This window comes from Cornus florida, unplaced genomic scaffold (genome assembly GCF_030987335.1).
Source record: "Cornus florida cultivar Cherokee Brave unplaced genomic scaffold, ASM3098733v1 CherokeeBrave_3.0.0_Hap2_Chr07, whole genome shotgun sequence".
Taxonomy (NCBI): Eukaryota; Viridiplantae; Streptophyta; class Magnoliopsida; order Cornales; family Cornaceae; genus Cornus; species Cornus florida.
In genome coordinates this window covers 57765776-57779215 of record NW_026775577.1, presented here as the reverse complement: position 1 = coordinate 57779215, position 13440 = coordinate 57765776, and the positions used below count along the sequence as shown (strand labels likewise).

At 33.8% G+C, this 13440-nt stretch overlaps 1 long non-coding RNA gene across 1 annotated transcript; it reads left to right on the top strand.

The window, feature by feature from the left end:
- Nucleotides 1-359: 359 nt before the first annotated feature.
- Nucleotides 360-11705, top strand: LOC132267677 (uncharacterized). The gene is made up of 6 exons (XR_009469049.1): nt 360-446; nt 8203-8408; nt 8491-8716; nt 9481-9552; nt 10071-10142; nt 11567-11705. It is a non-coding gene; the product is annotated as an uncharacterized LOC132267677 (long non-coding RNA).
- Nucleotides 11706-13440: the final 1735 nt, after the last annotated feature.

The following is a 13440-nucleotide window of genomic DNA, read 5'->3' as shown; positions in this document are numbered from 1 at the left end:
TTTTTTTATTTTTTATTTTTTATTTTTCTTCTTCTTCTTTTGTAATTAGGTTTGCTTGTTTTTGAAGAGTTCATGCTTTCTTTATACGTTGACTGAACTGAAATCCCAAATGTTATCCTACAATCTCTCCACTAGCATGGGTTTTCATACTTAAAATACTCGGAATTTGCTGAAGAAAACATAATTAAACAGGATAAAAAACAAATTTCCATGCATGTCATTTGTTACCTGCTGAATTTTTTTTTATAGAAAATTAATCTGATCTTAAAACTTAAACATTGTACTGTTAATGCCTACCTGTGTATAGTAGAGATTCAATGTCCCTAAATCCAAATAATTCATGTTCTTTAAATTTACTAGGACCATGTGGAAGCAAGTGGCAGTACGTGTGGTGCCTACAGGCTTTTTGTTGGATTTCACTAGTTAGCTAACTAGCTTGTGCCAAGGTAACAAGCTTAAATCCTATCTTCATAAGTCATTTGCTCTGGAGACCTTATGATACAATCAATAAATGTAAACTGTAAAGAGGCATGCATGTGATAGTCTTTGGGTAGGGACACTTGTTATCAAATGTTTGTGAAATCTACATTCCCATTTGCATTTGCTTAGTAAAAGAATTGTTTAAGATTACTAGTATTGGTTCTACAATATTAAATTAAAAACAGGTTTTTCATACATACTATATTTGTTGTGGTTTAGTGGTTGAAATGTAATTAAATATAAAATTTGAGTTTGGTTCAATTAAATGAAAATGCTTTATAATAATTTCATGATTAATATCTTAGGTGTTAAGAATCACTAATAAAGATTTTAGTTCTCAATATAAAACAAAAGGGAAGAAGCTACTCTGTTTGGATCTTTGGACTGTGACTCAGAGATGAAGTAACAAATCTTCATGGTTATGCTATGATTTGTGCCTTAGCTTACAAGGTTGGAAGTCTTTGGTAAATGTTTTCACGAGGGAAACATAGCATTTTAGAGCATGTCAGTGATGGCCTTGGTGTCTGATAATTACCAACATTTAAATAAATTAGATAAATAATTCTTTTTAGTAGACTGATTGAATATGTTAACATTTTTAAACGATTAAAAAATTTAGTCTAAGATATTGCCATGCAATGACCAGAAATGGAAAAGATTTCTTCACCATCTGTTCATGAAATTTGAATGGTTTTAAACAACAAATTTCTAGATATGCTTACAAGTTCCCCCCGCGCCCCCCCCCCCCCCCCCCCCCCCCCCGAACCGGTGAAGAGTGCAAGCTGCTTTATACCTAAGCCCAAATTCAGTTGAAAATACAAGACACGAACAGTAATGGGAAAACTGTTATATGACCTTTACGTCTAAATTGTATTTACGGGAAAAGAAAGAGAGAATGAAAGAAAGAAGTAAATTTCGATCAAAATTCTGTCCAAGACTGATGCTTTGGAAGTTATTTAGTTTCTAACGAGATGAAAAAGAGAAAATATAAAGCAGTAGGTAGTTATCTAAACACCAGTTATATAAATAATAATAAATAAATAAATTAAGTACTTATTCAGTTTTATCAAAAGGGATGCAGAAAAACCCAAAAAGATAAACATATTGTCATAAAATAAGACATAGCATTGGTAATACTAATACCTCTTCGGGCGTTGATTCTCTTCTTGAATAGCCGAATTGGGTCATAACCCTCTAAACACGCCGCATAAATAATTATCCTGACATTGAAATTCAAGCAATTTTCAACCCATCAAAGAACCAAAACAAATAGCCCGAACTTTCTATATATATACACACACAGAAAAACAAAAATTGGTAAGAGGGGGACATACAAGGTGATCTCTCTGGCGGCTCTGGGGCTGCAAAACCTACCACTCTCGTCAATTCTGGGCAGCATTTCTCTGGGAGATGAGAGAGAGTTTGCTGATTTTTCAAGAACTTCCCCAACAGCCGTGAGAGCTGAAGAAGTGCGAAGAGGAGAGCTTAATAGAGAAATTAAGCTTTCTGAGAATTAGGTTTTGAGTAGCATTCTCTATACCAGATCAGAATATGACACCTCTTTGCATTATTTGGAATCAAAGTAGAAATAGAAGTTAGAACTAAATTGAAGAGTAACACTACTTTTTGTATAAATTGAAGAGTAACACTACTTTTTTATCTAATATATTCTACACCCGTGCATATATATAAATATATTGTGGAACATACATATTAAATTGATGACTTAATATGAATGCCACAATTAAACACACTACCTTAGGGGGGGGTATTCCCAAAGTTTCTCATTTTATCTGTTCGATTTTCTAATAATAGATAATAAATAATCTCCTATTGTGTACAGAATCACAACACTTACTCCAAAAACATATTTTTTTTATATATATATATATATATATATATATATATATATATATATATATAATATTGTGAGTTAAGTTGAGAATTTCACTTGATAGAGCTTTGATGTCAAATAAATAAAGAAAGACAGGTTTCATAAATGAGGAGTGAAGAGGTTGAGGGAACACTGACAATATTTCTTTGTATTTTGCTCTGTTTTGAAAAGGCTACATGAGAGAGCTCTCTCTCTCTCTTTGAGGTGGATCTGATTTTTTTGGTCCAAAACTCTGGCACTACAATCAAACCAAAGACACCACCTTTATGTGAAGGTGAATACGGATACTACATGTCTTTGCACTAGGAAAGGAATCAAAATCAAAATCAAAACAGCTAATGGGTGATTTAAAGTTTTCAATGGGAAACAGATAAGTGTAGTACTACTAAAGTCTTTTTTAAGAGAAAAGCCTTCAAACATGGTAGAGTTTATACATTTTTGTGGGGATTGCTTTATTAAATCTGCCTATGCTCTTTTAGCTGCATTATATATTTTTCTCGCAATCGAGATATACATGGTTTTACCCCACTAATTCTCGGAGCTCCCAAAGAATTATTTGTACTCATGAAAGCGTAGTCTCAAAGAATTATTTGTACTTATGAGGAATCTAATTTTAAATCTGGTGCTTCATGTACTTTTATTTTTTGATTTTCAGTTGTATCCAAACATCTTATTTTTTTATATTTCCATTAAAATGGTATCTCTCTTTGATTTTGGATTATGTGTGTGATTATGAAATTATGTGTTGATTTGTAAGGTTGCTTTCAGCTTTGGACAAAAATAAAATGAAATGCTCTTTGAATTATCGACTCTCAATTAACTATGTTGGCAGCCTATTGCAATCGATTAGAGTGATTAATAAATTCTTAAAATTTTGTTTCTTGTGAGGGAGGGTCTAATTTTGTAATTTTGCTTTAATGGTATTTGATAGTAACAGAAAAATTCAGTAAGTTAATATTTATATTTGGTTTTATACTAAGTCGCATAAAGTGGTAGATAAAGCGCAAAAGCAACAAAATTAAATTACAAACAAATCATGAGAATGGGAGCTAGATTTACACCTGTTAAAAAGAATTGTATGACCTAGATTTTAACACAAACACACTTGTCATAGGCTAGCTACACCTATTGTAACTTCTGCGGCTAGCTATTGGTCACTGTTCTTGTTTGTTTGAGTGTGTTTGGATCATAAAAAAACAAACATATTTCAGCCACTACATGAATAGCTTCCCAATGAGATTGAGGAAAAACTTCAGGACAAAATGGCTGAGCTAAATCTAGTTTATGATTATGTTAGGTGCTGTTAGGAGGAGATTGAAACAGCACTGGACCGTCAATAAGCACATCAATCTTAAGAATCATAGTGTGAACTATACTCTAATACAGGTCCATAGAACACGTGTGCCATTAGGGGAGAGAAAACCCTAACGTACCTCGATTTGGAAGGAGAAAGAGAAGGAATGAGAGAAATGGTATAATAATACTTGTTTAACCTTCCAAAAAAAAAACCTTTAGGAGTCATCAAAACCAACATGAATTTGTTCTAATTTTTACAAGAGTTAGGCTGAAATATTTAAACATAACACGACTTTGTCATATATATGTATGTTTATACATGATTTTAACACACACACTGGCCATAAGCCTAAACACCACACATTAACTAGTACATAATGGAACACATACACAAAACTAGTAGTAATCATGATGCAACTAATAAGCTCCATATGATCAAAGTAGTTTCACGGCTTATTTATCATTAAGCAGTAGTTGCCATGGACTGATATAGATATATATTCAAAGCATATAATTTTAAATTTTTAAGCTCATTACATCAACAAACTATCAAGACTTTCATTTTATTTTTGTCAAAATCTGAAAGCAACCTTACAAATCAACACATAATTTAATAACCACACACATGATCCAAAATCAAAGAGAGATACCATTTTAATGGAAATATCAAAATTTAGTTAAAACCATTAATACTGACTATGGTTATATCCATTTGAAATTTTAAATTCACATTGTCAGTTACAACCAATACACACCACAATATTGGTCGATAGCTATGAGTAGTATCAATTCACTCCGTTAGAAAATAATATCTATGTAAAATCAGCTATATCTGTATCCTCCTACAAAAAGAGTCAGAATTTATCAATTTTTTACTATTATTTTTTACATGGAAATTGAATCCTTATTTGGAAGCGACATGAGATACCACTCAAGCTGAGTCTCTTGGATGGGGAAGGGTGGTAATAGAAGTGGAAAAAGTAAGTAATACAAAAAATAAAAAATGGTTCCGATTAGAAAGAATTCTGAAACTTAACAATTTGTTCAATTTTAAGATAACCAGACTATTTACGGGAATCTTCCATGCCCACATAGTCAGAGGGCCAAAGAAGAATGATTTTATTTGTTTTGGTAGCTTTTTTCATTCAAGCTATATATTCAAGGCTCTTTGATGACTGCAGACTAAATCCTCAGCAGAACGTAGGAATTTAGGAGTTAAAATTCAAAGCCACCAACACTTAGGTAGTCCAATTAGTTTTTATGTATAATTAATTATTATAACTCAATTTAGATCAAGAATAATTAAAGATTGTTGCCTCTTTATCAAATGGCATGTAGAGTATACCTCTGTGTAATATGTCTTTAGGCATCTACGCACATGATAGAATTGATGCAAAAGCTAGCAAACTCTATAAATGAGGCTTTTTTAATATATGTATTTAGCATTAATTTATCAAAAAAAATGTATTTAGTATTAATTTATTATTCCAACATTCCCTTGTACTTGTCTCCCCCATTTTCAAGACTTACACATATAAATTTTGTGTGTGAAAAATATTCAACACTCTGCTCTCTCTCTATTTAACTCTCAATTTTTTATTTTCAATCTATATTGTCCCATTTAACTCTCTATTCATCTCATAATCTCCCTCATCTTGTATATATGTTTGTTGTACACATAGTGATACAATTATCTAGTAATCAATGGCATTGATTTTGTGGTTGTATTTTGATTTGAAAAAGGTCTGTAGTGTGTGTTTAGGAAAAGTTTAATCTTGACACCGCCTATCCCTATTGAGGGAATTAGTAGTGTTTCGCTGTAAATAGATCTCTAAATTACATTATATAATTATGATATTTAATTGTTTTATATTTCATTATTTTTTGAACTTCATATTTAGTTTTTTTTTTTTTTTTTTAAACTAATGAGTCAATTTTCGAAGCAGTTGGACAAATGGATGAGAGACAAATTATATGCTATTGTCGATTTGATGGGAAAATTGACAAAAATGAGAATGGGGAAATTATATACATCGGCGGTGTCACAGACTCTTTTATGATAACAACAACAACAACATACGAATCATTTATAAATGAGTTACAACAACGTTCATCTTCAAACATGAGTGGTAAAGTCATATATTATACCACCGAATCTAACAAGAATGAACTTTTGAGGATGACGGGAGAATCTGGATTTAGAGTGATGCTTGTAGTGAGTGGTCCCATGCTAAATGTGTATATGGAAGATGCAGAGCCTGTAATTGCATCATGCACAATTCCTACTGATCATAGTGAGAGGTAAGACACATATATTTAAAGTAATACATTGATGTATGCGCTGCATAGGTTATGTGATTTTTAATATACCTTTTTATCCACTTGTAGACAATTTGTTGAAGCCACGTCGCCAATTGGTCTTCTACAAAGTGTTGCGTCAACGTCTTCATTTCCTCCGATAAATGCGCATCGGGATTCTTTCCGACACATTGATGACATTCTTTGTGTGGAACAGCTTTTTGACAGCCCAAATGATTTCAAAGATGCACTCGTTTTGTTTGGTCTTCGTAATCATTTTCAGTTCAAGTACTTGGACAATAGCAGAAAATATTATAGAGTTGTGTGCGAGGTTAATAATTGTCCATGGAAATTATCAGCTGGTTGTAAAGGAAGTGGTGATATAGTGAGAATCAAACGGTTTAATAATGTTCACACTCACACTGCTCAAGACATTTCAGATTATAAAGCCATTTTTTGGTCGAAGGAAATGGGTCGAGCTATTGTGAACAAGGTTAGGGACAATCCTAAATGCACCCCCAAGACTATTTCCACAGACATAAACGGTGAATTTTCTGCTAAAATGACTTACATGCAATCGTGGAGAGCTAAGGAGTGTGCACGTCATATCATTGAGGGAAATCCCAAGGATAGCTATATTTTAGTCCCGTGGTTGTGTGAACGAATAGCAGAATATATTCCTGGGACAATTACATCGTGGGAGTGCACGGATGATAGGAGATTTAAGCGAGTGTTTGTAGCTTATGGGTGCTCCATACGAGGTTTCATCAACTATTGCAGGCCCATGTTAGCAATCGATGCTTGCCACTTGAGTGGCAATTATAAAGGAACAATGCTTGGTGCAACGGGGTTCGATGCGAATGATGGCTTGTGGCCTTTGGCGTATGCTGTTGTTTCTTCTGAGAATGATGATGATTGGCATTGGTTCTTGAGCAAGGTGAAAGAGATTCTAGATGGTCGCATTGTGACAATCTTAACCGACAGGCATCCGAGCCTAATAAGTTGTATTAGAGATATTTTTGGCTCCCAGTACCACTCATGGTGTCTTCGTCACCTAACGGCGAATTTTTCTACATCCATTCTTGGGAGACAAAGTTTAGGATTGAGGGCTTCGGGTAAAGAGCATGCGAAAAAATTACTCAATAAAATTGCATATGCTCGAACTGTAGATGAGTATAAGAATGCATTGGCTACCATGCGGGTATTTCGAGGGGAGTTATGCGATTGGGTTTTGGCGAATTCACCTGAACATTGGTCAAATGCTATGTTTACTTCCAAGCGTTGGGATAAATTATACACCAATCAAGCAGAGTCCTTCAATGTATGGGTGAAAGAAGAGAGGGTTTTTTCAATCACAAGGTTGATGGATACACACATGCAAAGACTCAGCAAATTTTTATACCAAAAGAGTTTGGATGTTCAGAAGTGGACTATCCCGGTTGGGGATCGTATTGAGGAGAAAATAAAAAAAGAGCAAGAGTTAGCTCTTGGTTTTCAGTCGATGCGTGTTTCGCCTACTGAGTGTACAATATATGATCGAGACAGAAAACCATTCAGGGTGGTATTTGGCAGTGAAAATTCTTGTAGTTGTTTGAAGTGGACCATGAGTGGGATTCCTTGTTCGCATGCATGCTATGCCATCCATGAATTATCTTTAAATATTTATGAGATGGTTAATCCATGGTTTAGGGTTGAAACACAACAAAAACTATGTGAACATCTCATGTCTTCTGTCCCCATGCATGATATGCCGAATGCAGCTGCTGTTGCTGCTGCTGACGGTGAAGGTGCTTCCCATCTTAGGCCTCCTGCGGTAACACGTCCCCCTGGACGACCTCGTATTAAATGAATCGAATCACAATTTCAAAATGTAAGGTCGTTACACTGTTCACGATGCGGCGAGAATGGTCATAATCGTCGAAAGTGCAAGGCTCCTATACCTGGATAGAATAGTTATATAATTGCTAATTCTAGTGGAGTTATTTTGTAAGGTGTTAAGGCCTTAAATATGGAATTATTTTGTAATTACTATTAATTCCTTGGAGCTCCCCTACTGCATTAGTATAACTATGTTGTGATAGTATTTCTAACTTATTTAGAAAACATTTCTAAGTATGATGTAACTTATTCTAAGTTGAATCTGTATTATTCGTCTGGTGGTTTATTTTGGTATTGAAATTATTTTCCTGGGTCCTCGTATGAGTCTCATGTGGAGTGTTATTTAAAAATCATAGGTGTGTGAGTTTTCTGGCAGCTGGAGGGTCGTGAAAGCAAGGAGGTTATGGGATTATGTGACAATGGACGGGCTTACATGTTACATGCTTACGGAAGGCTAGGAAAATAACATCATATTAAAGTCATTATGACTTGTTTCCTCACTATTAATTCCTTGGAGCTCCCCTACTGCATTATGACTGTTATTTCAACCACAATTTACCTCGTGAGTCTCTCTCTTCCTCACTTTCTTTGTGTCTCAAAAATTATATGAACATTGTGTTTACATTATCAACATTGTTTGACAGATGAGGCTGAATGGATAAATCAGTACAAAGGAAGAGTGTTCAGTTTAAACGACAAGCCTGTGGTGCATAAAATTTGGCTGCCGAATGAGGAATGCCCCAGATTGGCAATGTCTAGAGCCTTTGGGGACTACTTTATTAAGGATTTTGGACTTATATCCGTCCCTGAAGTGAGGTGTTGTCACATATAACCAGCAGAGACCAATTTGTTGTGTTGCGAACCGATGAGGTATGTATGGCACTTTTTGGTATTTATCACTTGTTCTTTTTTATACAATGACAAAGAAAAAGACTTGTTTGTTTCTCTATTAAATGTCCAAAAGATCACGTGAACGAATACGTTTCAAACTCACGAGCATAATTGACAATAATCACTTCAAATTATGTGATATCAGTTATTATTAATGAGTTTACAGGTTTTTGTTTTGGCTCAAATTGATTGGATTTTGAAATTAGTATGGATTTTTGAAGTTAATCTTAACATGCTGTGATCCTTGTTTTGTAAGCAGAATTTTTCCTATCTTTTCCTTCAAACCTTATTTAATCGGTAAGAAAATTTATTGATTTAAATTGATAGAAGAAAAATTGTGTGTTTAAGCTTCCAATGGACTTGGTTTCATGCAAATTGTTTGAGAATTTCTTTTTTATTGATTTTTCAAAGGGAAGTATGTATTTCTGGGAAAAATTGTTTCAAATAGATTTTTGGGCTTCCTTCTGATTTTTTGTGGTCCAAATTGTCCAATCATGTTTGATAGAATAAAAAAATAAAGAAACAATAATAAAAAGGATTTTGCTATAATCTTAGTTGACTACTGTTACCGCATTTATTTATTTATTTTGTTTAGAGTCTTGCTTTTGGTTACTAGCGCCTAATAAAAAAGTTGTCTGTTCATATGTCCCTTATTTTTGAGTTTTTTCATTTAACCATCTCCACTTGTACAATATTTTGGTGTTATATTTTGTTTAATTGATTTGCATGTACTTCAAATGTAGTCTTCCCGCTAGGGGCTGGGAAGAGATAACAACGGGAGCGTCGATTGCATGGCTATCAAGTACATCAAATTTGTAAGTTATATGGTCTTTATGTTCGATAAAAATCTTTTATGATTGCACATTTGTAATGCTTTTTATACTCATACTCGGGGTGGTCACATGCCTTTAAGTGACCAATTTTATGGTGTATCTTGAACTTTATTACCTTATTGCTACATCGGCCCATGTGGAGGCCATTTTTTTTTTTTTTCTTGTTTTAAAATGTTGAAAGCATGGGAGTATGGGATCATCGTATGTGGAGGTTTTGATTGATTGTTGTGGAGGAGAAGTTGTTGATATGTTGTTTAATGAGTTAATGCAAGTTCTCACGTTCTTCGTACATGTTGATATGTGGAGGTTTTGCTAATTTTCTCTTAAACCCAACTCATTCATCAACGCTCTCTTGCTCTCTCTCTCTAGTCTTGTTCATCGTTTTGCTAGGATTTCTACTCTGTTTTTATACAATTTTGATCCCTATATATATATATATATATATATATATATATATATATATATATATGCTGTTCCTAAAACATCAATTTTGGATTCAGGAATTGGACACAAAAATGTCGCGATTCCCTCTCTCCGATCAGAAACTTCGAAGGCAAAATTTGTGCGAAAAAGTATGTGTTTCCATCTGCTTGTGTGTGTTTATGTATGTTCGCCAACCAATTGATATTTTTGGCTTTCTGTTTCGTTGCAATGAATTCAAGAAAACGAGAAAAGTTTAAATTCTTTTAGCTTTTGTATCGAATTCCTTTTGATTTTCTTTCTTTTGTTTGTCTTCGTGAATTTGTTGGACTTTTGGATTTACTGTGAACTACGGTTTCTTCGTCTACTATTTGAATGTTTCTTTTTTTTAGACGATATCTAGTGTTGTTTGCAATATCTTTAGATTTTTGTGGTTGATGTTCCCATTAATTTCTTGGATTTTGATTTTTTTTCACGTAAGGGTTTCTTTAGCATATTTGGATGGTTTATTGTCTACGAATATGAGTTTTCAGGAATTTAGGGTTTATTTGTTCAACTTGTATAGATTCTGCACGACTAGAATTTTTGACATCATTAGATAATTTTTTAAGTCATAGTCCTGTAGGTTTCTTGGTTTGGATTTCCATGGGATTCAACATGAAGATTCAGGGAAAACACACTCAATATGTTTTTGTTTCTAGTTGAATAAATTTGGATTTACGTAGTTCTTTCTTTATTCAGAGAAATAGACCCAATAAAGTTTAAATAATCAATAGGTCCCATAATCTCTTGAGAGAGGTGCAATGAGATTGTGATCAAAGACACATCAAAAGAAGAAGTGAATTCAAATATATTTGATAATGAAGCAATAGGTATAGCCATTTTAGGGCTTTCCTTTCACAATTCCTCATTGGGGGGATCCACAACACTTCTCCCTTTTCCCCTTATAACTTCCTCCCACTAATTCGAATTAGGTCTAGCCGTCCTCCTTCATTCTCCATTTTTGTGTATGCTTAGTAGTGGGCTTAGAAGAGCAAGATTGGGTTGAATGACCAAAAGATTCACAATCTAACATCTGTGACTTCTCATATAGCTTCCTCTCTATATATACCAGTCTCGAACCTTGACCAGTGGGTTTATAATTCAAACCATAAGCCAACAGGCTATAAGGTGAACCGGTAAGCATTTTCATTTCTCCAGTTGTTAGGTTTCTAAGTGAGGAAAATAGATAATAATGTAATATTATCATATGTCCTATTGTCTTGGATTACAAAGAATTTTTACTCGAAAGGAACCAAAATAGTTGTAGAAGACAGTAACGATAGTTTCAGGTTTTGTTTTTGTGTTCCATATAAAGAAAATATTACATTTCAAAATATACTCTCTTTATTTATTTAATTTTTTTTTTAATATCTTTGCCTGCCTTCTTTTGTCATCGCAATAGGCTTCACACTAATCTTGCTCCTGGGTTTTAAACTCTATGGCTGATTTTTTCCTGTCATTTTGCCTTTATATATATATATATATATAGGTTTTATTGGAAATTCACACTAATCTTGTTCTTTTGGGATGGCAGCTGGATAGGTTTATTCCCAACCGATCTGCAATGGATTTTGATTTTGCACATTACATGCTCAACGGTGGGATGGTAAGAAAGGAAAGCCCAACACCATGCTCTCCAGCCAAAGAAGCTTACAGGAAGAGGATCCTTGCTTTTAAGAACAAGTCTAGGAGATAGATTCCCCAAGTGGGTTTTCTTTCTTCCCTTTTTCTTCTTCTTGTTGCTAAGCTCTCATTCTGATTTGTGTTTTGGATTGATTGCTTTCTTGTTGACATGTGTTTGTTTGGTAATTTAACAGTCTCCAGAAAGGATTCTTGTTGTTTCTGAGCTCCTAGATGAGTTTTATTTGAATTTACTGGATTGGAGTAGCAATAACATTGTCGCTATCGCTCTTGGGAATTCAGTATATTTGTGGAATGCTGCTAATGGCGCTACTTCTGCACTTGTTGTGATTGATGAGGAAATTGGGCATGTGACAAGTGTCAGATGGGCGCCGGATGGAGTACATCTTGCTGTTGGACCCTTCATCTTGTCGGATGGTAAGAGTTTTCTTTTAATTATGCTTTCGTTTTTTCTATTTTATTGATCATTTATGCTTTTGTTTCTTTGAACAGATTATTGTAAGTAATTAGATGAGGCATGGTAAAAAGTTGGCATTCTTTTTTAATGTTGTTCTGTTAAATAAATATGACAAGCATTTTTGACTAGTTGTAAGAAACCCTGGTCAATAAAGAAAAATTTTATTACAAAAAATGAGATGATAAACAATAAGATTCAAAACACATTCTCGCTGAAAGAAAATTTAAATCAGAGACGAAAAAGCCTAAAAATAAAGAATAGAGGCACTCACAGCCCGAGTGGTTGGAGGAACGAAACGTTCAACTGAATAACTACAAACCAGGAACTCTGCTCTTTGATATTTCATGAACTCATGTTTTCCATGATATGTAGGTGCTAAGAAGAAATTGGGCTTCTGTCAGTTTCTCTAACTGCATTTTGTGTGGAAAAAGAAAAACTTAAAGAAAAACATGGGTTTAAATGCAACACAAGATGCATTTTTATATCCCATTTAAGTTCTGATAAAGTTGGTAGTTTCTTTTACGTTTTATTTAGTTTGGAAGAGAACAAAGTCCAGTTTAGTGGTGAAGTACAAGGTTGAATGAGGCATGTATCATTGAAGATTTTATTATACTGATATAATGCATAAAGTGAACTACTATGAAGGATTATGGCTTGTATAGTTGGCCTATATTTTAGAAAACAAATATTAGAACTAAGAGTATTATATTCTTTATTTGGAGTGAAATGAAATGTATTTATTGCAAATTGTCACATTTCTAATGATCTAGGCATTAGATTTGATTTTTCTGGTGCCACCTCTCCATCCTGTACTCTAATTTTCTTGGTTTTTCTGAACAGCTGAGGACTTTGCAAGACGGGCATAGTTCAAGGGTTGGTTCTCTTGATTGGAACAATCACACACTGTATTAGAAAACTGTATTAGAAAATTAAAAGAAACCAAAAACTGTCTTGGTATGGATGATGGCTTTAGAATACTGCTGAAGAAAATACTAAAAAAAAAAATAAATAAATAACTGTGTTGGTGTAGGAGTGATCCCGAAGTAGGGTTATTAAAGAAATTAAAGACTCAAAAGGTGATGTTTAACTGGTTAATCTTGAAATATAGTTGCAGTTTCTTTGTCCAGTTCTTTTATGATCCTGTTTTCTTACCCCTTGCTGAAAATATCCTATACTGGATCTTGGTTCCCTTTACTATTTAGTCTATTACTACTTACATATCTTGTTCACTGATAGTCAAGTTAAATTATACTTGTACTTGAGAATCCAATATAATTAATTGGTCTTTCTGGGTGTATACCAAAATTTAC